This window comes from Phocoena sinus, chromosome 16, assembly GCF_008692025.1.
Source record: "Phocoena sinus isolate mPhoSin1 chromosome 16, mPhoSin1.pri, whole genome shotgun sequence".
Taxonomy (NCBI): Eukaryota; Metazoa; Chordata; class Mammalia; order Artiodactyla; family Phocoenidae; genus Phocoena; species Phocoena sinus.
Window position 1 is genome coordinate 64,782,723 of NC_045778.1, and position 26,311 is coordinate 64,809,033.

The following is a 26,311-nucleotide window of genomic DNA, read 5'->3' on the forward strand; positions in this document are numbered from 1 at the left end:
TCAGATTCCATTTTAGATCTTTCTGCATCTAAATTCAATAATTAAATGCTGGTGATGATCATCCTAAGTGTTCTTCTTTCCTCATGCTTTGCACTCTCCCTGAAGGAAGTCACCACTCCCATGCCTTCAACTGCCGTCTATATGCAGGTGACTCACCTGCCTCCCCTCTAAGCTGTGGGCTCCCTTACCCAGGTGTCCCACTGACATCCCCACATGATGTCTCAAAGGAATTCCATACTTATCATGTCCAGGTCAATATTAAAATGAAAGAATTTTTTAAAAAAGAAAAACTGATGTTATTCTCATTTTCCCAGCTTAAAGTAAAAACTAACATGATTCATGATTATTCAGCAGCTGAATAATCTAGCCACTATTTTTGTCTCCAAAAATCTCACCCCACACCTCCCTCTCTCTTTGCTTCAAGAACACTAACCATGCCACACTGCTTCATGCCTCTCACATTTGCCCCACGCCCTCCTGCTATGGCAACTTCTACCTGATCCACTTCTCTCTCTCCTCCCTCCATCACCTCCTAGTTAACTGGTATTCCTCCCCCGGCTCCCGGCTCCCATGTCACCCCTCAGAGTCACCCAACCTCCCAAAGTTATTGTCTTCTGCTTTGTGATCTCATGAGGCAATATACCTCTGAGTGGTATAATTTAATTTATATGTATAATTTCTTGATCAATGTAAGCCTCCTCCCCAGTGAGAGATCCATGATGGCAGGGCCAAATCCTGCCAAGCTCTCCAGTGCATCCTCAGAATTAACACCGTTGATCAGTAAAATTTGTTGGATTTATTGAATAATTGTAAACCAAGAGGTCTGGGTCCCTGTCCTAGCTCTATCTTTGCCGAGCTTAATGACTTCCAGCATAAAAGACTGCTGGCTAAATCAAAGAGATGTCTATCCTTATTGAAGGATATGAACACCCTGTGCAAATCCTGCCCACTGGAAGGACCCAATCCATTTGCTGATTAATCATTTAAGCATGTTTTCACACTCAAGAAGCTTGGATAGAGGAAATCAATACTACTTTCTATTTCATCTAACTCCCAAATTCCCACACGAACTTGATTAGTTCTGTAAGTGCCCAAGGTACAGTTTCCTATAACTGAGCCTTATAACTGCATCTTTCTGGGGATTCCGAGTGTAGAGAGTGCACAGCTGATTCTCATTTGAGGGTGCTCAGTGCTTACCCCAGTTGCTCTATGGTTTGGAAAACTTGAGGGAACAGCATTAATGGAGGAAAATGCGGGAAAATTGTTGACCCCCAACAAGGACAGAGAAAAAAATGAACCTCTGGTTAGTATCTGCCCAAATTCCAACTTCACTGGCAACTCTATTGCTTTCCTCTACTGAATATGTTACTCTTACACCATGCACTTTAGAAACAGTTCACATATTTTTCTATAATTGTGGGATGCTAAGAATACACAACAGTTTCACATCCATAGAAGCATTTTACCTTCATTAAACCCTATAAGGCAATCTTGTCTTTGTTCTATTTTTTTTTCAGGTTAGGAAATTGAGGATTAGAGACACCAAAAGGCCCAGAGTGTATTATCCCTGTGGTGAGCCTGGTTTCAACTCAGCTGCTTTTACTCTAAGACTTCTCTTTTTTTTCTCATTACCTTAATTTAAACTTTCTTTTTTTTTTATTGGAGTATAATTGCTTTACAATGGTGTGTTAGTTTCTGCTGTATAACAAAGTGAATCAGCTATACATATACATAGATCCCCATATCTCCTCCCTCTTGCGTCTCTCTCCCACCCTCCCGATCCCACCCCTCTAGGTCGTCACAAAGCACCGAGATGATCTCCCTGTGCTATGCAGCTGCTTCCCACTAGCTAGCTATTTTCCATTTGGTAATATATATATGTCCATGCCACTCTCTCACTTCATCCCAGCTTACCCTATTTTCCTCTAATTCCTAAATTTGTGTTTCTTCTTCCCACATGCACTACAAATTCCTTGGGGACAACAACAGCGGACTGTGATTCTCAAGTCAGACACAAAGCAGTTTTGCTGAACTGGGTCAAGGAATGTAGAAGGAACAGAGAAGGCTGCAGACACAAAGCCCAGTATGTCAGAGTAGAGACAGCTACTGAGGCTTTAGTTTGCAGAAAACATCAAAAGGACACATGTAATTTATTTATTGCTGGATGGAATGGCCTTGGGTCAGGACCAGCTATATAATTTGCAGGGCCCTGTGCAAAATAAAAATGTGGGTCCCTTGTTCAAAAAGCAGGGGAAAATATTTCTCCTTCCTTCCATGGTCTTTTTCTCCACCTGTTGTGGTATTATTTTATTTATTTTAATGTTGGACATGTGGATATTTGCAGGTTGAATGCAGACCTGCGCCCATGCCCAGGCCTCTGCTGGGGATGGAGGGTGCCAGCTGTCATTGCAGAGAGACAAGGGAGAGGGCTGACCACGTGTCCAGGAGACACAGACAGCACAGCCTATGAACAAGGCTCCCAGACCCCAGTGTATACTCCATTGACCCATCAGATTTCACTTACAAAACATAGAGTTAAAGATAAAATTATTAAAAATTTCATACAGCAATTGAAGAGCATTAAACTCCAAGACTGAGGGCTCCTCTGAGTGTGGAGCCCCGTACACAGTCCAGAAGCCAGCCCTGCCCCGGGTCACACGTATTAATGAAACTAGGGCAAAGTCAGAGGCTCCTGGACCACCCAGAGTCCTTACATTCTGCATGACCCATAAGAACAGCATGTGGCAGCCTTAAATAAATATGGTATTGAATCAAACTGGAGAGACTGCCAATAAAGCAGAAAAGGCAAGATGTGTTTTTTAAATCACAGTACTAAATGAAGTCAGACTTCCCCTGGAGACTCAAAAGGAACGCTTTTGGGTACTTCTTTCATATTATTAGAAATAAGATGAAGTGTCAGATGCACAGGATTTAGCCTCAAATTTAACCCTCTTAAGCAATGGCAGGCCAGACTGTGAGGGTACCTCCCTTACCCCTGACCTCTGCAGAGGGACAATGACCCCATCTGAAGATGGCCCAACGCTTGATGAGCAGCTTCCTTCATCATTTTCAGGGAATGACGGACAAGGAAAATTTAAGCACTAAAAGTCTCAAACACATTCTTGTTGGTGTCAGGGTCTTTCTGGGCCCCAGGGCTACCTTTGATTGTATTGGCCAGGCGCACTGATTCTACTGCTGTCCAGAGCCATTACAGGTGGAGCAGCAGCTTTAAAAGGATGACCCCAGGGGGGTGATTGGAAGAAACCCTCCCAGGCTACATCTTAGCATCCTCACACCAGAAAGGGCTGCAGGTAAAATTGTGCTTACAAATTTATGGGAATTTTCTTGGAGATGAGACCCTATTCGGCCACTACAACCACCCAGTCCTCACAGTGTGGGGCTTCACTTTACACAAGAGTTATCAGTCACATTCCTGCAAAGTCAGAGACTGTTTGGTGTTCATAAACTGAATTCTACTTTTTTTTTTTTGCGGTACGCGGGCCTCTCACCGTTATGGCCTCTCCCGTCGCGGAACACAGGCTCCGGACGCGCAGTTTCAGCGGCCACGGCTCACGGGCCCAGCCGCTCCGCGGCATGTGGGATCTTCGCGGACCGGGGCACGAATGCGCGTCCCTTACATCGGCAGGCGGACTCTCAACCACTGCGCCACCCGGGAAGCCCTGAATTCTACTTTTAACATGGGGCAATTCAGTATTTGAGGGATGCCTGAGGTAATACTCTGGGAACCCAGACTCCCCTATTCTGAAATAGCCTCAGCTTTCAGAAAAATGTTGAATAACCAGCATAAGTCTAGATTTGCATACTGAATTGGAGATGCCTATGGTTTCTCCTCAGAGCAGTTCTGCTCATTCTTACACATGCGATTCTTTATTTTATATGGAAAGTATTAGTTTGTTTTGTGGTCACCATGTTTCTTTCCTGAAATGCAGCCCTTTAGGTTGACTTCTCCAATATTATAAATATAGGATGTGATAAATGTCCTATTCTAGATTATGTCCAAAGTAAATGGAGGGATAAATAAATCCAATTACAAAGTGTTACATACTGAGAGCAAAGCAAAAACAATCATTTTATGAGAAATGTTTCTGTTCACTATATGCAGAAGAAAGGGTTTGCACCCAGGAAAGACACTAGTGAAAAACTACAAACTAGGCAAAGTGAGCTTCAAAATTCATTTTCCTTCTAATTTGGGGTTAGTCTTAAATTGTTTGTTTCTTATGGAATGCATTCGTTTGCTAGAGATGTTGTAGCAAAGTACCACAGTCTAGGTGACAACAGAAATTACTTTTCTCACAGTTCTGGAGGCTAGAAGTCTGAGATCAAGGCATCGGCAGGGTTGGTTTCTTCTGAGGCATCTTTCTCTTAGCTTGTAGATGGCTGTCTCTCCCTACGTCTTCACGTGGTCTTCTCTCTGTAACTCTCCGTGTCCAGATTTCCTCTTCTTATAAGGGTACCAGTCATACTGGATTAGGACCCACCCTTATGACCTCATTTTAAATTAATTACCTCATTAAAGATCCTGTCTCCAAATCTGAGGTACTAGGGGTTAGGATTTCAACATGTGAATTTGGGGGGGATGTAACTCAACCCATAACATGAAAGAATAGTAAACATAAGAAAAGTACATTTAGAAAAACTGTCTCTTCCGATTTATTGCACATGTCTAAAACTCAAACATACTTATAGAGCAAATTTCAAAACAAAGAAAAAAAATTTTTTTTCTTTCTATAACTTTTGTTTTACAACATTGTTGCCATACTGATAGGATTTCTGCTAAAATGGGCCTGATTTCTGCAGCTCACACTGAGGGAAATGAAGGGCCCATTATGAAAAATGTCTAGTAACTTTAATAGGAGGAGGGTTCTCATAGTCAACTCATGTAATATGAATTTTCCTGGGTTTTCACTTTGAAGAAACGTTCTGAAGCTATTAAGGTTTCTGTTAGTCAGTGTAGGCTGAGCAAAGCAGAAAATACTGCCTGTTTCTAAAAACTAATATATGATCTGATATATTATCTGATTACATTATATGGTCTGATTATATTATATGGTCTGATTATATTATATGGTCTGATATATTATCATTGTATCCCAAAGATACAATAAATTCCTACCAATGCTAACACAAGAAGAGAAGATCAGGCAGTTGGCATTGGAGTTGGTTGCAGATGAACCCCTGGTAATGTACCTTGCTCTCCCCCATTCATGGTTTGCATCATCAGCTGCAAGGGAAGGATGACACCTTGAAGAGTCCTTCTTTGAGGCACAGGTGATTACTGAGCTGGCTCCATTGAATGTCCCTGCTTCTCCCATTGATGTGAGCCTTCCTGACTCCCTAACCTTTCAATGGGTGAAATCCCCACTTTACAAGCTCTCATAAAACCATTTCCCTTTGTAATATAAATAACAATTTATGAGTGTACATTTAATGCCATGGTAATTTGCTAATTCTACCTCCATCACTAGTCTATAAGCCCCAGGACTGCAGGGACTATGTACGTTTCATTTACCTTTATGACTCTCATCAACCAGGCCCAGAGGTGTGAAAGCAAATTCTGGAAACAAGTGGTGCCAACAGGACTCTGAATGGTTATTATTGCTCTTGCTAAGTGACAATAGTTTTAAATTCCAGCAAACAGCTTCATAATTACCCCTAATTAGACAAACTACAAATGCCATTCTTTCTCTTCATGGACTAACTCAAACCCAGAATAATGCATATGTACTTCAAAAATATTTATATGCATAATAATACATAAAACTTCATGGGCTTATAAATTCATATATAATTTAAGATCCTAAAAATGTCTCACATCTTATTTTCTTGTGATTTTTTTTCTCTGAATTCTTGTGGCACTCTCAACACAGCTTGAATACTGAAGAAGTATCCATTGTTCACTTTCTCATGTATCATCACTATCATAATATAAAATAATAATAAGCTCTATTATCCTAATGCACTACTGAGCCTTTAGAAAACACACAGGAAATATTTATGGTATCTAAGCTGGAAATCCAGCTAGTGATTAGATCCCCTCCCCAATATCTCCAATAAAGAAACATGGCTAAAGTCAAAGACGGCACTATCTCTCGCAAACTCCATTTTATCTCTCATTGGAATCCCAGACCCACATATTCTGTTGGGCACTTCTACTTGTAGCCCTGCCAAATCTGGTCTCCTGCCTGTTTTGGTAAATAAAATTTTATTTGAGCACAACCCCATTCACTCATTTACATATTGTTCCAGGACTGCTTTCATGCCACAATGGCAGAACTAAGTAATTGTCAGAGGCCATATGACCCCCAAAGCTAAAAATATTTATCACCTGCCTTTTCACAGAAAAAGTTTAAATGATCTGCTTGCCACTTACACCCTGAATTTCCATTTTTTTATCCATAAAATGGGGATAATAAGGTCTATCTCATAATGAAGTTAAGATTTTAAATACAGTACTGTTCTCAAATCACTTTGCAGGTGCCTGGAATATAAGCACTCACACGTGACGGCTCTTCATATTAATCTTATTCCTTCCCCATTTGTCTGCCTCATAAGCCCCTATTCATATTTCAAGACTCAGACCACACCTCTTCAAGAATACTCTCTGACTTGCCTTCCGCCATCCCACTCCTTCCTCAGTCTTCCACTGTGCTCCCCCATCACCTGAGGACACCTTCATATTAGCTCTTCCTTCATTATACAGTCTTCTGCCTCCTCTCAGAAGACCATGAACATCTTGAGGGCAGGGGTTGTGCCTCACTGATTCAGAATCCACAGAGCCAGAGTCTTGTCCACTGCCAGCTTTCAGTGCCTGTGAGCTGCTCATGGGAGGCTACAGGATGTCAGCACCCAGAAGATGTGCATTCATAGATGGGGAGGTTGCCGGGGCATTGGCGTTTTTCAACCTGATGGAGGTTGCTCACTCAACTGACTTCCAAATCGGTAGTTGGAAGTTATATTTTGGCAGCTGAGCTCTGATCAACATGACAGCTCATAAACCAGGCACCCACTGAGGACTCTGGATCCAAATGTGTGTGATGCATCCAAGCCCCAAATCATACCATCAGCAGGTGACCTTGATTTTAGCTCCTTGATGTGGTTTCACATCCATTCTTTCTCAATGAATCGTAAGTGGGCAGAAAAGTGCCAACTGCTGATTTGTTTGTTTAAAGAAAATCTTATATATAGTAGTGTGTATGACATATACACACTACTATAATAAAATAGATAACTAATAAGAACCTACTGTATAGCACAGGGAACTCTACTCAATACTCTGTAACGACCTATATGGGAACAGGATTTTAAAAAGAGTGGACATATGTATATGTAACTGATTTTACTTTGCTGTACAGCAGAAACTAACACAACATTGTAAATCAACTATAGTCCAATTAAAATTAATTAAAAAAAATTCTTGCCACGAAGAAACTGGCATTTAGGGCCAATCTGAGAAGTACTTACACTAAAGTCAAGATAAAAATATGAAGGACTCCTTTTTGCTTGTTTGTTTGTTTGTTTTTGAATCTGCCAATTTTTCCAAATTTCCAAGAATGACAAACACAAAGTGGGGCTCATTTCCCGTCTTTCCATCTAGAATTTCAGAATAGATTCTCACTATTTTGGCCACTTTGCTCTTTCTAGAGAGATCACTATCTCCAGGATCAAGAATATGCTATTTAACCTCAAAAAACTACTGCAGTTTTAAAGTTCAGTTGTCTTAAAGAGAAGGTTGTTTTGCTTTCTCTGTTATGTCTTGTCAGGATGCCCTGACCTTTATCATCATTCAGAGAATTCTCTTGAAGGGCTAAATTTGAAAAGATATGCATAGCCTCCAAATGTTCTAGCAGAAAACTTTCAGTCTACAAAAGATCATTTGCAAAATGCTTCGCTTTTACATCCAACTTCAATGGCTCTTTCTCCTGACTACTCAGGATTACTTGGCAATAATAGGAGCAACTATTTATCACCAGACTCCACAACTTGAGCAATACTCAGAATTGGTTCTGTCAGTTTTCAGTTAAATCTCAAGCCTAGCTTTCCTCATTCCTTGCTTCCATTCATCTTCCTTAAATCATGTCCAAAATGACCCTCTACCACCTTTCACTTGATTTCAGAGACACTGATGATATACAACACTTAACTCAAGCAAGACTTCTCTGTTTCCTTCCATTTTCTGTACAGAGAGAATGGAACCACTGACTATGCAAACTTTTACCTTTATCAGGATTTTTTTGATGCTCCTACACTCTAAACGGAAAAACACTTCATGTTAGAAATTTCAAATACCTCTCCTCTCTTATTCTTGCAAAGACAAATTGAAAGGCTTATTACATTTGGGTTCTAATAAACCATTTTATTATAAATAATGAATCCTTCTAAAAAAGGAAAAGCTGTCATAAGGATTTCTCAATAAGCTCTCATTAACTCATAGTTTATGTTTTATGCTTTATGTCTGTTGGATTTGATATCTTCTTTTTATGATGACTTGCTGTATTACAGTAGAGTTCACTTAACTCAATAAAAGTGATTTTTCAAAAAATCAGGGATATAAGTCATTTAAGGTAACCACAGTATGAATTCTCTATTTAAACTCAAGTCCTAATTATTGAAAGAGGTAAAAGCCTAGACACACAGACATACACACACACAGATTTTCCTTAATTAGATTCATAGCGTATTAACCATTTTCTGACATATAACATTTGCCTGTATCTTACAGATAAATATAGTATATTAATATTTTATGGTCATTCTTTCTCTTTCCTACACCCCAACCTTACTCATTCTTTATGCCTTCTCCTGAGCTTGAACTGAATACTTTTTAATTTTATATGCAAATATTACTTAACAGCTACATTAAGTTTATTTTAAGCTATATCACTCATATCTAAATCAACCCATCTACACTCTTCTTTGCAATGATGTGGTTGGAATCATGAAAACTCTATTTCTCATCTTTTCAGATGGCTTCCTGTTAAGTTCCACCAATATGGGGTGCTAGATTGAAACTGGAAGGCAGGAAGAAAAGGAAAAGGCTGGTCCCTTCCTGTTTTCCTGCTCTTCCTGCCAGCATCACTCCACTTTCTCTCCAGCAATGGGTTGCAGTTAGCTCCAGTCTCCAATAATTTTGATCCTCTAGGAACCAGCATCACTGTGTTCCTTCAGAGGGACTAACACTTACTGGGAGTTGGCCATTCCCAGGGATCTGGACCCAAACTCTGTGGTGTTCAACCTCTGATCTCCTGGGGTACCAAGAGTAGCCAAGCATCGCCTCCTCTTCAGAGTTTGGAGTCTAGCTCTCCAATACCCCTTCTCTAAGCTCCTGTGCTATTAGCTGCAGCTGCATGGTACCCCCTTTTCAGAGCTTTGAGTCTCATTTCTCCAGGGCATCTTCTCTAAGTTTCCAGATTCTGGAAATTCCAACCCATTTTCTTCATGCTTCAAGCCTTAGATGTATAACTCTGTTGTACCTTAGTGTTCTATTTTAATTTTTCCATGCTCTAGCACCTCTTTATCCAGTTCAATATAGTAAATTCTTTCTGTTGCCATATTTAATATGATTTCTCTGTTCCTAACTGGCCCCTGAGTCTGATACTATATTGGTACCAAACATAGTCCCAGGCTATAAAACCACCAAATGAGATTCATGGATTGGTTTCATTGTATCCTTGGCCTTGAAAAATATGCTGAGCTCCTTGTCAACAGGAAAAGAGAACGCAGTACTTCTTGGCATGCTGTGCATCATGATTAATTAAATTGTCATCTGTGGTTTATTGTGATAAAGTATCTAAACACACTTTTGGAGCCAAGTGTCTGCTCTTGATGCATATGGGACGCATATGGGATAGGATGCTCTTGATGCATAGGGGATAGGAGATAGGAGAGCATGTAGAAACAAGTGACCAGCTCAAGGCTTTAAACCCTTAGCTCGATTGATGGAAAAAGAAAAGATCTTTAATCTCTATACATCCCTAAAAGAATCCTATTTCACTAAAAATCACACTCAAAATTCAATTGTGTGACTTGCAGAAATAAAAACTAGGTTGAATTCACAGACTCCCAGCACTTGACAACCCAAGGCTTGGAAAAAGTGAGAAGTATTACAGCATGCCTGGAGGCCACTTTATTTCTTTGTTTTTAATACTCATACCTGCTGGTCACAAAACTTCAGAGTAAATGAAAATGTGCAACATAATGATCTCATTGTACTTTCCAGAAAGATACTGGTATCTTGGAGTATCTGCATAGCGATGGTAGAAGACACAATGGGTATTGATACAATTATGCAGAGAATTGATTAAATGAGAAGAGATTCTCCCAGCAACCACAGGAAGCAGACAGTATGTCCCTTTCACTGATCTAAGACAATAAGTGGGAAAATTTGTAGGAGGTCCCGACAGTCCTTTGAACAGTAAAAAAAGGAGGGTGGGACTACTGCAGCTTATGGCCCTGTATGTAGCTTTTAAGTTCCTTTTGTGTTGGTCTCTTCACTGGCACTGGTTCACTGATTCACAGGTCTAGGGCTCAGTAGACTGGCTGTTACCTGATTCAAGTGGACAGATTTCCAAAATGAGCTAATTTTATTATTCTTGCAAATCTTCATGTTTGTGGGTCTTGGCATTGTACCTTACGCTTAGTAAAACACTGTTTCTTCACTATCTCCAGCCCTCAGATCTTAATCCCACTCCTTAACTAATGACACTCCTCACATGTCAATTAATTAGTTCAGGCAGGTTTACATATCATTTGATTTGCAGGTTAAACCTGTAATGATATTCCCTTTCTGAACCAACAAGTCATCATTCCAATCTTTCCTGCCAAAGTCAAGAGGGAGCATGAGATGATGAAGTGTAGTCAAGCACACTGTAAACTGTAAAGCATGACCCTGCTATCCTTAGAAATAATTCATGTCATTTCCATCAGCCACTCATTCAGATTATGGGGTTCCCTTCATTTCAGTCATCCAGCACATAGTCATTAAGTGACAAGAACAGCATTTGGAATATAATAGAGATAAATGCAGACCCAGCATTGCCTTTATGGAATATGGAAATCTAACAGGAAAAATAGACATTACCAAATAACTATAGAAACACCACAGCTTTCTAGATTCTGACAAGTGCCATGATGGATAAGTAGAGGTGGGATATAGCAGGGAAACTGGGTCTGGACCTCCTGTTCTTAGTTCAGGTGGGTCGCTTTATGCCAGCAGATGTCTCAGACACAAACATTTTTAAGAAATGCAACCATTGCAGAGAAATAACAACAGCGTGAAATCCATTCTCTGTTGCAATCTACGTGACTTAAGCCTGTGACCTAAGCTAGGAATGCAAATTCCTGAGACTGTTTCCCCATTTATCTTGCCAATTAGTACGTGTTATGGACTGAATATTTGTGTCCCCCAAAATTCATGTATTGAAACCCTACTGCCCAGTGTGATGGTATTAGGAGTTTGGGTCTTGGGGAGGTAATTAGGATTAGATTAAGTCATGAGGGTACAGCCCTCATGAATGGAATTAGTGCCCTTATAATAGTCACAAGATAGCTTGCTTCCTCTGATCTCTGATATGTGAGGATAGAACAAGACATCGGCAGTCTGCCACGTGGAAAAGGGCTCTCACCAGAGCTCGACAATGCTGGCACTCTGATCTTGGACTTTCAGCCTCCAAGACTGTGAAAAATAAAATTCTGCTATTTATAAGCCACCCCAGTCAATGATACCTTGTCAGAGCAGCCTGAATCGACCAAGACACTGCCTACAAAGGGTGGTATTGCCCTACCCATACCACCAGGGTATATTCAAAGGAACCTATGCAGCCCTTCACTGTCCTCCAACCAGTCCTGCCTTCCGCCACTATCACTAACCCAGTCGCTCACTGAGCAGAGATCCAGGCAGTGATGGACTAGGCAAGCTCACCAACAAGCTGAGCTCTGAGCCCAGGGCTTATACAGGCTGTACTTCTGAGGATCTTGGAGTAAGAGGATATTCTCTCTGCACATCAACTGGCACTTGCAGGAGTCCAAAAATTGAGACTTTCAGGAGTCTAAAGCCCTCCTTGATATTTCTGAGAATACCTTAGGTACTTCTGCTCCTGTGGCCTCCTCTGCCTCTTGGGCTCCAGATTCCTCATTCAGGGTTCGTGTTGCTCATCACACTGACCCAGACTTAAAATTCAGTCCCTTCCTTGATTTCTCATCCACCTTCCACCCATATTCCCAACTCTCATGAAATATGCATGACTTCGTAAGAGTGAATATCACATCCCACATCACAGAGTGAACAAAATGGTCTATTTTTCCTCTCTAAAGAACTTTTTGGAGTTCATGTCACTAGAGTCTAAGAGATGGTAAACACCCAAACAAAACTTAGCTTCTACCAGTAAGAAAGCTTGAGGCTGGGGAGGTGGGAAAGAATGGTTGCTTTGTAAATATGGACCTTCCATCTCTAATTTGAATGCACTTTCCATTTTTCAATCTTTCTTCTTTTCTAGCTTCACCCATTCTTGGATTAAAAAAAAGAACTTTTTGGCAATCTCATCACACAGGACCCCATCCAAAATCCATTGTCCCCTCTAAACTGTCCTATTTCTTCTTCTGTTCCTGCCTAGAGCCTCCAAGTCCTCTCTATGTCAAAGCAGAGGCACTTGGACCTTATTCCTGAAGACCCTGGGTCCCACACTTGGCAACAAACACTGGATTTTCCATGTATGTCTTTCCCTCCCTAAATGGAATCCTGGTTCCTGGTAGAATAAAACATGCTCCCCCACGTTTTACTCCAGCATTGCTGCAGAGAGGGGGTGAGGAGCCACCTCACAGCCCCTGTGATGATTCCAAACGGGATCTGCCACCTTGCCTCACCCCTGACTGAAGGAAGGACTTGCCGCAGCAGAGGCAAGCAAGTCCCGAGTTGTGCTATTGCCTCGTCACACGGCAGCCGGGACCTGATCCACGAGGAACCGCAACTTTAGAGTCTCATGAATCAATGGCAGCACCTACCTTCCATTCAAAGAGCCACCGGCGTCATTAGCGGTAAATGGCCACACACTGCAGTGACTGGCTGCTCTTCTTCACACACGGAGAGACAATAGGGATGCATGAAAACAGGCCGTGCACAGACGGAGCAGAACAGACGCTCCTGGAACAGACGCAAATGAGCAGAAAGCCGTGTTCAAACCATTGAAATCCAGCAATTAGATTATCCAAATATCTAAATCTGACATAAGTTTTGGAGTCAGATCTGGGTGCAATTTCCAATTATTCGTTTACTTGCTAAGTATCCTCAAGTAAATGGCTTAATTCTTCCTCCTTCTTTAAACAATGAGGCTAACGTGTCTCATCACACAGGTTCCAAGTAAGACGATGAATTTAGTAAGAGTTCAATAAATGGCAGTTGTCACAAAGAGAAGTCATGTGGAAAATGAGCCAGTACGTACACTGAAACCTTTTGTGCATTCTTACCTCACACACAGCTCCTCACTTGCAAGCAAAGCAGCTTTAAAATCTAGCACCCAAAATCCTACCATTTAACTAAACTAAGTCTTTCTTGCTTTCGTTGAAATACTTTTAAACAGAACAGACTCCAATTTTCTATTGGCAGCCTGTTATATGTGGACAGTGACACTTCTTTCCTTCCTATTTTGCTTAGAATCAATATCCTCTTCATTTTGGACTCTTCACCAACGTCATACAGCTAACAAGCTAGGGGAAATAGTAGGTGTTCAATAAATACATGCTAATTGATTGACCCAATCTGTGTCCACCAGCACCCATACTGATGGAGCTGTTGTTAGAACTTAACCAGGGCAGCTGTTTGCTTGAGAATCAGGGCCACGTTTCTCTAATCCAGAGGCTGGAGCTTTTAAGACTTTGATTACAGTACAAGAGGTTGGCTCAGATCTCTCCTCCTCAGCTGCTATGGCACTATGAGTTGTACCGAGTGTCCAAATGGGATGTAATAAACATATTATTCATCTACAGTCTGAAAGGTAGTTTGTCATACACATTTGTTACTGGGAAACCACCACACACTTCTAAATAGCTTTATTATTAGAAGGACTCAGGAAAACAAAACAAAACAAAAAAATCTTTGCAACAATTTTAGCTCCTGCATAAAAGACACTTTGCTTTTTGCTGGGACCTCAATGACACCTACAGACTCCACCCCACAAGGCTTATCTTTCAACTCTATTGGATTTAATAAATCTTTTTCTTGGGGTTCCATTTGGGACATACATGTTGTGAGTGGATATGAGAAACTTGTGTTGTTATAGTTATGAAAATGCTGCCTTAATGAGATAATATATTTACTTATTAAAACAATAAACACAGCTGCAAAATGAACCATAAAAAAAGCCAATGAGCTACAGATTTCTCTACCCAAAGTGTCAGCTTTAATTGAGAAATAAATTGAACAATGCATCTTCTCCCATCATCTTTTCCTCAATCTTCTTGTGTACTTATGCTACTCAAGAGCAGTCGGCATTACTTACATAATTACAGAATCACAAAACTCCATATGGATGTTGATCAGCCTTGTGATACAATTTTGATAACACAACATATTGTGGCTCTTCCAATGAACTCAAATCTAATGACTAAACAGAACTGTAACTACCTATTAACAGGTTTTCCTTTACCATGTTGATACTATTTAGATTTCTCTCTATTAGGGTCCTAGAGGCAATGATGAGAGAGATACATCATATATTAAGGGAAATAATCTAATCTATGTTCTAAGTGGTGATTCCCAGGTGTGTGTGAGGGACAATTTCATGTAAATTATACCACAAGACTAATTTTTCCTGCTAACAGTTTTCAGAGGTAAAGGCTGAAATAACCAACAGACGCTGGAACCATTTGAACATAATTGTTCCAATTTGTTTTTCCCCAACACATGCTATAATAATCCTAAAATGATAAAGCATATGTCACTACAGGGAAAAGTCACAATAATTTCATTTGTGTTTTCCAAATATTTTAGTTTTACCCCTTCCCTACTCTGAAACTTTGCCTTTCTTTTTTTTAAAAAAAAACACCTCCTGGCCCATCCATGTATCAGGTCAAAAAATGTTTAAAAATATTTGGGAAGGGGGGAGACCTTCAAGATGGTGGAGGAGTAAGACGTGGAGATCACCTTCCTCCCCACAAATACATCAGAAATACATCTACATGTGGAACAACTCCTACAGAACACCTACTCAACGCTGGCAGAAGACCTCAGACCTCCCCAAAGGCAAGAAACTCCCCACGTACCTGGATAGCACAAAAGAAAAAAGAAAAAACAGAGACAAAAGAATAGGAACGGGACCTGCACCAGTGGGAGGGAGCTGTGCAGGAGGAAAGGTTGCCACACACTAGGAAGCCCCTTCGCGGGCGGCGACTGGGGGTAGCAGAGAGGGGAAGCTTCAGAGCCGTGGAGGAGAGCACAGCAACAGGGGTGCAGAGGGCAAAGCGGAGAGCTTCCCGCACAGAGGATCGGTGCTGACCAGCACTCACCGGCCCGAGAGGCTTGTCTGCTCACCCACCGGGGCGGGAGGGGCTGGGAGCTGAGGCTCGGGCTCCGGAGGTCAGACCCCAGAGAGAGGACTGGGGTTGGCTGCATGAACACAGCCTGAAGGGGGCTAGTGAGCCACAGCTAGCCGGGAGGGAGTTTGGGAAAAAGTCTGGAACTGCCGAAGAGGCAAGAGACCATTGTTTCAGGGTGCGCGAGAAGAGGGCATTCAGAGCACCGCCTAAACAAGCTCCAGAGATGGGTTCAAGCTACATCTATCAGCGCAGACCCCAGAGAAGGGCATGAAATGCTAAAGCTGCTGCTGCCGCCACCAAGAAGCCTGTGTGCAAGCAAAGGTCACTATCCACACCTGCCCTGCGGGGAGCCTGTGCAGTGCACCACTGCCAGGGTCGCGTGATCCAGGAACAACTTCCCCGGGAGAACACACAGCGTGCCTCAGGCTGGTGCAACGTCATGCTGGCTTCTGCTGCCACAGGCTCGCCCCGCATCCGCATCCGTAGCCCTCCCTCCCCCTGGCCTGAGTGACCCAGAGCCCCCGAATCAGCTGCTCCTTTAACCCCGTCCTGTCTGGGCGGGAAAAACATGCCCTCGGGTGACCTACACGCAGAGTCAGGGCCAAACCCAAAGCTGAACCCCAGGAGCTGTGCAAACAAAGAAGAGAAAGGGAAAACTTTCCCTGCAGCCTCAGGAGCAGCAGATTAAATCTCCACAATCAACTTGATGTACCCTGCATCTGTGGAATACCTAAATAGACAACGAATCATCCCAAATTGAGGCGGTGGCCTTTGGGAGCAACGATATTTATCTTTTTTTCCTTTGTCTCTTTTTTTGAGTCTGTAGGTGTATGCTTCTTTGTGTGATTTTGTCTGTATAGCTTTGCTTTTACCACTTGTCCTAGGGTTCTGTTGGTGCATTTTTTTTTTTTTAGTATAGTTTTTAGAGCTTAATATCATTGATGGATTTGTTCTTTGGTTCGGTTGCTCTCTTCTTTCTTTCTTTTTTTTTCTTTTTTTATTGTTTTTTAATTTTTTTATTTCAATAATTTTTAATTTTTTAAAATAAATTTATTTTATTTTTTTCTCTCTTTCCTTCGTTTTGTCTCCCTTTTCTTCTGAGCTGTGTGGCTGACAGGGTATTGGTGCTCCGGCCAGGTGTCAGGCCTCTGCCTCGGAGGTGGGAGAGCCAAGTTCAGGACATTGGTCCACCAGAGACCTCCTGGCTCCATGTAATATCAAACGGCAAAAGCTCTCCCAGAGATCTCCATCTCAATGCTAAGACCCAGCTCCACTCAACAATGAGCAAGATACAGTGTGGACACCCTATGCCAAACAACTAGGAAGAGAGGAACACAACCCCACCCATTAGCAGAGATGCTGCCTAAAATCATAACAAGGTCACAGACACCCCAAACACACCACCAGACATGGACCTGCCCACCAGAAAGACAAGATCCAGTCTCAACCAACAGAACACAGGCACTAGTCCCCTCCACCAGGAAGCCTACACAGCCCACTGAACCAACCTTAGCCACGGGGGACAGACACCAAAAAAGCGGGAATTATGAACCTGCAGGCTGTGAAATGGAGACGCCAAGCACAGAAAGTTAAGCAAAATGATAAGACAGAGAAACACACAGCAGAAGGAGCAAGGTAAAAACCCACCAGACCAAACAAATGAAGAGGAAATAGGCAGTCTACCTGAAAAAGAATTCAGAGTAATGATAGTAAAGATTATCCAAAATCTTGGAAATAGAATGGAGAAAACACAAGAAACATTTAACAAGGACCTAGATGAACTAAAGAGCAAAAAAACAATGATGACCAACACAATAAATGAAACTAAAAATTCTCTAGAAGGAATCAATAGCAGACTAACTGAGGCAGAAGAACAGATAAGTGACCTGGATGATAAAATAGTGGAAATAACTACTGCAGAGCAGAATAAAAAAAAAAGAATGAAAAATTGAGGACAGTCTCAGAGACCTCTGGGATAACATTAAACACACCAACATTCGAATTATAGGGGTCCCAGAAGAGGAAGAGAAAAAGAAAGGGACTGAGAAAATATGTGAAGAGATTATAGTTGAAAACTTCCCTAATATGAGAAAGGAAATAGTCAATCAAATCCAGGAACTGCAGACTGTACCATACAGGATAAATCCAAGGAGAAACACGCCAAGACACATATTAATCAAACTATCAAAAATTAAATACAAAGAAAAAATATTAAAAGCATCAAGAGAAAAACAACAAATAATATACAAGGGAATCCCCATAAGGTTAACAGCCAATCCTTTAGCAGAAACTCTGCAAGCCAGAATGGAGTGGCAGGACATATTTAAAGTGATGAAAGGGAAAAACCTACAACCAAGATTACTCTACCCAGCAACCATCTCATTCAGATTAAATGGAGAAACTAAAACCTTTACAGACAAGCAAAAGCTAAGAGAATTCAGCACCACCAAACCAGCTTTACAACAAATGCTAAAGGAACTTCTCTAGGCAGGAAACACAAGAGAAGGAAAAGACCTACAATAACAAACCAAAAACGATTAGGAAAATGGTAATAGGAATATACATATCAATAACTACCTTAAATGTAAATGGATTAAGTGCTCCAACCAAAAGACATAGACTGGCTGAATGGATATGAAAACAAGACCCGTAGATATGCTGTCTACAAGAGATCCACTTCAGACCTAGCGACACATACAGACTGAAAGTGAGGGGATGGAAAAAGATATTCCATGCAAATGGAAATCAAAAGAAAGCTGGAGTAGCAATTCTCATATCAGACAAAATAGATTTTAAAATAAACACTATTAGAAGAGACAAAGAAGGACACTACATAATGATCAAGGGATCAATCCAAGAAGAAGATGTAACAATTGTAAATATTTATGCACCCAACATAGGAGCACCTCAATACATAAGGCATATGCTAACAACCATAAAAGGGGAAACTGACAGTAACACAGTCATAGTAGGAGACTTTACCACCCCATTTTCACCAATGGACAGATCATCCAAAATGAAAATAAATAAGGAAACACAAGCTTTAAATGACACATTAGACGAGATGGACTTAATTGACATTTATAGGACACTCCATCCAAAAACAACAGAATATACTTTCTTCTCAAGTGCTCATGGAACATTCTCCAGGATAGATCAACTCTTGGGTCACAAATCAAGCCTTGGTAAAGCCTTTAAGAAAACTGAAATCGTATCAAGTATCTCCTCCAACCACAATGCTATGAGACTAGATATCAATTACAGGAAAAAATCTGTAAAAAATACAAACACATAAAGGCTAAACAACACACTACTTAATAACCAAGAGATCACTGAAGAAATCAAAGAGGAAATCCAAAAATACCTAGAAACAAATGACAATGAAAACACGATGACCCAAAACCTATGGGATGCAGCAAAAGCAGTTCTAAGAGGGAAGTTTATAGCTATACAAGCCTACCTTAAGAAACAAGAAACATCTCAAATAGACAACCTAACCTTACACCTAAAGCAATTAGAGAATGAAGAACAACAAAACCCCAAAGTTAGCAGAAGGAAAGAAATCATAAAGATCAGATCAGAAATAAATGAAAAAGAAATGAAGGAAATGATAGCAAAGATCAATAAAACTAAATGCTGGTTCTTTGAGAAGTTAAACAAAATTGATAAATCACTAGCCAGACTTATCAAGAAAAAAAGGGAGAAGACTCAAATCAATAGAATTAGAAATGAAAAAGGAGAAGTAACAACTGACACTGCAGAAATACAAAGGATCATGAGAGATTACTACAAGCAACTATATGCCAATAAAATGGACAACCTGGAAGAAATGGACAAATTCTTAAAAATGCACAACCTTCCAAGACTGAACCAGGAAGAAATAGAAAATATGAAGAGACCAATCACAAGCACTGAAATTGAAACTGTGATTAAAAATCTTCCAACAAACAAGAGGCCAGCACCAGATGGCTTCACAGGCAAATTCTATCAAATATTTACAGAAGAGCTAACCTATCCTTCTCAAACTCTTCCAAAATATAGCAGAGGTAGGAACACTCCCAAACTCATTCTACAAGGCCACCATCACTCATACCAAAACCAGGCAAAGATGTCACAAAGAAAGAAAACTGCAGGCCAACATCACTGATGAACATAGATACAAAAATCTTCAACAAAATACTAGCAAACAGAATCCAACAGCACATTATAAGGATGATACATTATGATCAAGTGGGGTTTATCCCAGGAATGCAAGGATTTTTCAATATATGCAGATCAATCAACGTGATACACCATATTAACAAATTGAAGGAGAAAAACCACATGATCATCTCAATAGATGCAGAGAAAGCTTTCAACAAAATTCAACACCCATTTATGATAAAAACCGTCCAGAAAGTAGGCATAGAGGGAACTTTCCTCAACATAATAAAGGCCATATATGAGAAATCCACAGCCAACATCATCCTCATTGGTGAAAAAATGAAACCATTTCCACTAAGATCAGGAACAAGACAAGATTGCCCACTCTCACCACTATTATTCAACATAGTTTTGGAAGTTTTAGCCACAGCAATCAGAGAAGAAAAAGAAATAAAAGGAATCCAAATTGGAAGAGAAGAAGTAAAACTGTCACTGTTTGCAGATAACATGATACTATACATAGAGAATCCTAAAGATGCTACCAGAAAACTACTAGAGCTAATAAATGAATTTGGTAAAGTAGCAGGATACAAAATTAATGCACAGAAATCTCTTGCATTCCTATATAAATGGACTAATGATGAAAAATATGAAAGTGAAATTAAGAAATCACTCCCATTTACCATTGCAGCAAAAAGAATAAAATATCTACGAATAAACCTACCTAAGGAGAAAAAAACACCTGTATGCAGAAAATTATAAGACACTGAAGAAAGAAACTAAAGATGATACAAATATATGGAGAGATATACCATGTTCTTAGATTGGGAGAATCAACATTGTGAAAATGACTCTACTACCCAAAGCAATCTACAGATTCAATGCAATCCCTATCAAACTACCAATGGCATTTTTCACAGAACTAGAACAAAAAATTTCACTATTTATATGAAAACACCAAAGACCCTTGAATAGCCAAAGCCATATTGAGAAAGAAAAACAGAGCTGGAGGAATTCGGCTCCCTGACTTCAGACTATACTAGAAAGCTACAGTAATCAAGACAGTATGGTATGACACAAAAACAGAAAGATAGATCAATGGAACAGGATAGAAAGCCCAGAGATAAACCCAGGCACATATGGTCACCTTACCTTTGATAATGGAGGCAAGAATATACAGGGGAGAAAAGACAGCCTCTTCAATAAGTGGTGCTGGGAAAACTGTACAGCTACATGTAAAAAAATGAAATTAGAACTCTCCCTAACACCATGCACAAAAATAAACTCAAAATGGATTAAACACCTAAATATAAGGCCAGGCACCATCAAACTCTTAGAGGAAAACATAGGCAGAACATACTATGACATAAATCACAGCAAGATCCTTTTTGACCCACCTCCTAGAGTAATGGAAATAAAAACAAAAATGTACATATGGGACCTAATGAAACTTAAAATCTTTTGCATAGCAAAGGAAACCATAATGAAGACGAAAAGATAACCCTCAGAATGGGAGAAAATATTTGCAAATGAATCAACTGACAAAAGATTAATCTCCAAAACATACAAGCAATTCATGCAGCTCAATATGAAATAAACAAACAACCCAATCCAAAAATGGACAGAAGACCTAAATCGACATTTATCCAAAGAAGATATACAGATTGCCAACAAACACATGAAAGAATGCGCAACATCATTAATCATTAGAGAAATGCAAATCAAAACTACAATGAGGTATCACCTCACACCAGTCAGAAAGGCCATCATCAAACAATCTACAAACAATAAATGCTGGAGAGGGTGTGGAGAAAAGGGAACCCTCTTGCACTGTTGGTGGGAATGTAAATTGATACAACCACTATGGAGAACAGTATGGAGGTTCCTTAAAAAACTAAAAGTAGAACTACCATACAAGCCAGCAATCCCACTACTGGGCATATACCCTGAGAAACCAATAATTCAAAAAGAGTCATGTACCAAAATGTTCATTGCAGCTCTATTTACAATAGCCAGGAAATGGAAACAACCTAAGTGTCCATCAACAGATGAATGGATAAAGAAGATGTGGCACATATATACAATGGAATATTACTCAGCCATAAAAAGGAAGGAAACTGAGGTGTTTGTAGTGAGATGAATGGACCTAAAGACTGTCATACAGATTGAAGTAAGTCAGAAAGAGAAAAACAAATACCATATGCTAACACATATATATGCAATCTAAAAAAAAAAAAAAATGTCATGAAGAACCTAGGCGCAAGACTGATATAAAGATGCAGACCTGCTAGAGAATGAACTTGAGGATATGGGAGGGGGAAGGGTAAGCTGTGACAAAGAGAGAGAGAGGCATGGACATATATACACTACCAAACGTAAGGTAGATAGCTAGTGGGAAGCAGCCGCATAGCACAGGGAGATCAGCTAGGTGCTTTTTGACCACCTAGAGGGGTGGGATAGGGACGGTGGGAGGGAGGGAGATGCAAGAGGGAAGAGATATGGGGACATATGTATACGTATAACTGATTCACTTTGTTATAAAGCAGAAACTGACATACCATTGTAAAGCAATTATAGTGTAATAAAGATGTTAAAAAAAAAAAAAGAGAGAATTGGGGGGATCCACCCAGGTTTTCAAACAATTTTGCCATTAAAGAATACTTACATATCTTTTTATGATTATAAACATATACATATATAATCAAGCACTGTAATTATTAGCTAGCTTTTCCTGAGTATTTAATATGTTTAGAAACTTTTCTAAGTGTCTTAAATATATTAACTTATTTTATAAGCACAATAGCCTTTAACCTGGGTCCCATTATTATTCCTATTTTACAGATAAGGAACCTCAAGTTAAAGAGGCTAATGTCCATTGTAATCATTTAGTAAGTGATAGAACCAGGCTGTGAATCTGGCACCAGAGTTTGGATTCCTGACACTGCCGTGCTATGCAACATGACCATATCATTAAAAAAGAAATATCCATTTATTTCCAAAAAGAAGAGAAAACCAGTACAAGGACATAAAGTCAGTGTACAGTTATCTTTATAAAGAATTCACTTGATCTTATTTTTTTTAATTCACGGTAGACTGGTAAAGGTTTTGTCAAAAACTACTGCTGGACCCAGCACCCTGCATTAAGGAGACGAGGACCAAGACATCAGCAACATGGTTTCCAGTTTTATTCCAGACTTACACTCTGGACATTGTAGATCAAGAGCTTAACCATGTCAGTCATTGTTGGGATGTTGTTCATAAGCCATTTTACAAATGCCCTTCAAACACCTATACAAAATAAATGAATTTAATTCCCTCTCAACATTTTACTTTTAATAGCACATATGTAGGTTCTGAAATCACCACCTCCCAAGCTTGACAGAGTGAAGAGTTTAGAAAATGACTATCAGGTGAGGACATGTCCTTAATACAGACTCCAAGGACTTCAGGGATCTGAGAATCCACTGAAATGCACCGCAAAAATTTGCCAACTTGCGCAATGCCCACTGCTACAGGAAGAAGAGCTCTAGCTATGAAATTATTTTTAAAGAGTCTACCTTCCAAAAGAGCTGAAGAACCACAGCTTTCAGCTCAGTGCCTAAGTTACTAACATGTTGGGGAAATTAACTTGACCACTCTACACATCAGGTTTCCCAAATATCAAGTTGGAATAACATAATTCCCTCCTGGCATTCTTTCAAAAGCATGAAAATTAAATAAGGGTGTATTATCATGAGCTGTTATTATTATTCTGCTCCCCACTCCCCTCTATGAAGCTTGTGAGAGTTGTGTGAGGGTGCTTTGGGGTGTGCTCTGTTTATTCTGTCTTTTAGAGGTCCTGTTTTAACATATTCCATGTACCCATCTCTGTAGATATTTTAGTATTGCATAATTAAAAATTTCTATAAACTGACTGTTCTTTCTAGTTGCTCCCAAAAGCCAATAAAATTTTAAAATTGAGAATAAGTGTAAACGACAAATATTGCACTTCAGCCCATCAACTTGTGGATGGGATTTAGAGTGAACAAGCAGATTCTCTAAGGACAAATGATGAACAGCAACTTCTAAGCAGATTAAAATACCCCAATAGGTTGTACCTTGAACCAAAGCAGCTCTTCTATGGAAACATGCAATGCTGGGTGGATGCTGAGGGAATATCTTCTAGTACCATTTTTTCAATCCAGGAAATGAAATTTAAAATAATGTGCTTTTATCTTCCTTCCCCTCTGCCTAACATAAGTAATAATAATTAAAAGAAAGTTTTCTAGACCCCAACAAGCACTGAATACACTGTCATCACCATTCCCTTCCAGCTCCACTATCTGCCCATACATGTAGCACAATTTTAAAATCTTACTTTAAGGGCTTTTTAAAACACCATTAAAATTGCATCATTGTGAGGTCAATTTAAGTCCAAGTAATGGTGTATCTGTTCAAGTCTAAAGCTTGCCCTGTGGAGCGTGACTTCAATAGAAACCCCAGCCCTGTCTCACCATCTCTCTCTGCACAAGAATAACCAACAATTAGGATAGCCAGATTTAGCTAATGAGAAGATATGATGCCCAGTTAAATTTGAATTTCAAATAAGCAGCAAATAATTTTTTAGTGTTAGTATGACTCACCTATTGCAAGGAACATAATTACACTAAAAAATTATATGTAGCTAATCTGAAATTCAAATTTACCTGGGATCCTGTATTTTACCAGCAACCCTACCAATAATGTGTGAGGACACCGTTAAGTGTTCAACATTAGGGGATCTGTGTTGTGACATCTTTCCTGAGAATAGGCCCGAAATGTGACAAAATATATTACCCTAAAACGTTAAGGCCAGAAACAGAACTATGCCTTTACATTCATGCATACCTACAAGAACACAGATTCTATAAAAGGAAGTCATTTTGCTATTGAACTTGTGAACATTAAACTAAATTCTTACAGCAAAGAGGGAAAAGTCACTTTTTGCATTAACACCTAACCTTCCAAAATCTGGTTGGGAAAGTCAGTTCTCTGTACCATGACTCCCCTCAATCATTTAGACATTAGTAACACTGGTCATAACCTTGAACTGATTCAATAAGAAATACAAAATGAACAAAGAAACCTAAACAAATTAAATGGATCTATTCTTTCACTGCACAATGGATTTTAGTTTTGCCCCAACTAGGTATTATACTTCATTATTATTAAATATGTCAGCAATATTTTCCCTGCAAAAAGCACTAAATTTTCCTGTTTTTCCATCTTACTCAAAACCCCTTATTGTATATTTTATGAGTCACAGGAGGTCTAATTGCTGCTTTTCAGTGTTACAAATTTGGAAACCCAAGGTAGCATTGTGCTAAATCGATTTTGTACACGTACAGTTGTTAAGCATTTATAAAGCACACACACACACACACACACACACACACACACACACTGAGGGAAAAACATTCCTGGCATGATTCTTTTCTTGTGAGTAACCCTCAGAAGTGGAAGTAACAAGGCTTTATGAAAGTAGCCAACCAAGTTCCAGCTCTTGCTAACTTCACACTCTTTTCTTTCACCTTGAATGGCACAGTCTACAAGCTACCTTATTATTCTGTCTTCCTTCCCTCCCTCTCATATACCCCTCAGTTTTGAGAGGCATCTTAATAAGTGTAACACAGAGAAAAATTATGATATGAAAGTTGGGGTGTCTTGAAACCTCCTTTCCTCTTCTTCCTTACTCACTGGGGTACTTGGGTCATAATCAATTTTCACTGTGTCGTTCATGTGCTAAAGCTGTCAGGAAAAAAATGTCCTTTTTAATTTGAGAAGAACTAAGAGGCTGTCTTGGGAAAATGGAACAAAATGGGTGCAGAGAATAGCTGAATTTGGGGACCTGGGATTTTGGAAATTATTTATAAAAGCTGAGTTTTGTGTAATACATTCTCAGACTGATTTGAGAGAGGGATTATGAGAATTAAATGTGATAAGGCATGTGAAGTACTACACATAGTACACATGGTGCCCATAAAATGCTTAATAAATGCTAGGTATTATTAAGGGCAAGTCCATTCCTCTTGTGTATGAAGCACTGTAAACTCTGCCAGGAGGGCAGGAGGAGACACAAATTCTTTAGGAGAGATCTTAATTTCAACAGCAAATTTACAGAGAAGAGCATCTTGTACAATCTCGTGTGATCTACAGCAATGCTAAAGGATCAAAAATGGTGGCCCAGATGACAGTGTCCAGTAAAAAGGAATGTGAATTTGATGAGGCTTTCACTGCTTCCTGTCTGGTGTATCGTGAGACAGTGCTGCTGGAAAGAGTGCTTTGTCACAGATGTCAATAATCCTCTTGGCATCTCCAAAAACATTTTGGCTTTGGAATTTCCTGAACAGATCACCTTAGGGAAATGGCAGCATCTCTGTGTCAGGCTTGTGCATCTTCAGGGTGATGAGAACTGAAACTCAAATTTCTGTGTATTCTCTTTCCCTCTTCCCTTAGGACCACATCCCAGCTACCCCATAGCCAAAGAAAGAAGTCCACTGTCTCAGTTAAAACAGCTGTTGCATTTACGTAGTCACATCAGCCACCTTCTTTCTAGTTTCAGACCTTAGCAGAACTGAATTGGGATATATTTTCCTTTCACTGT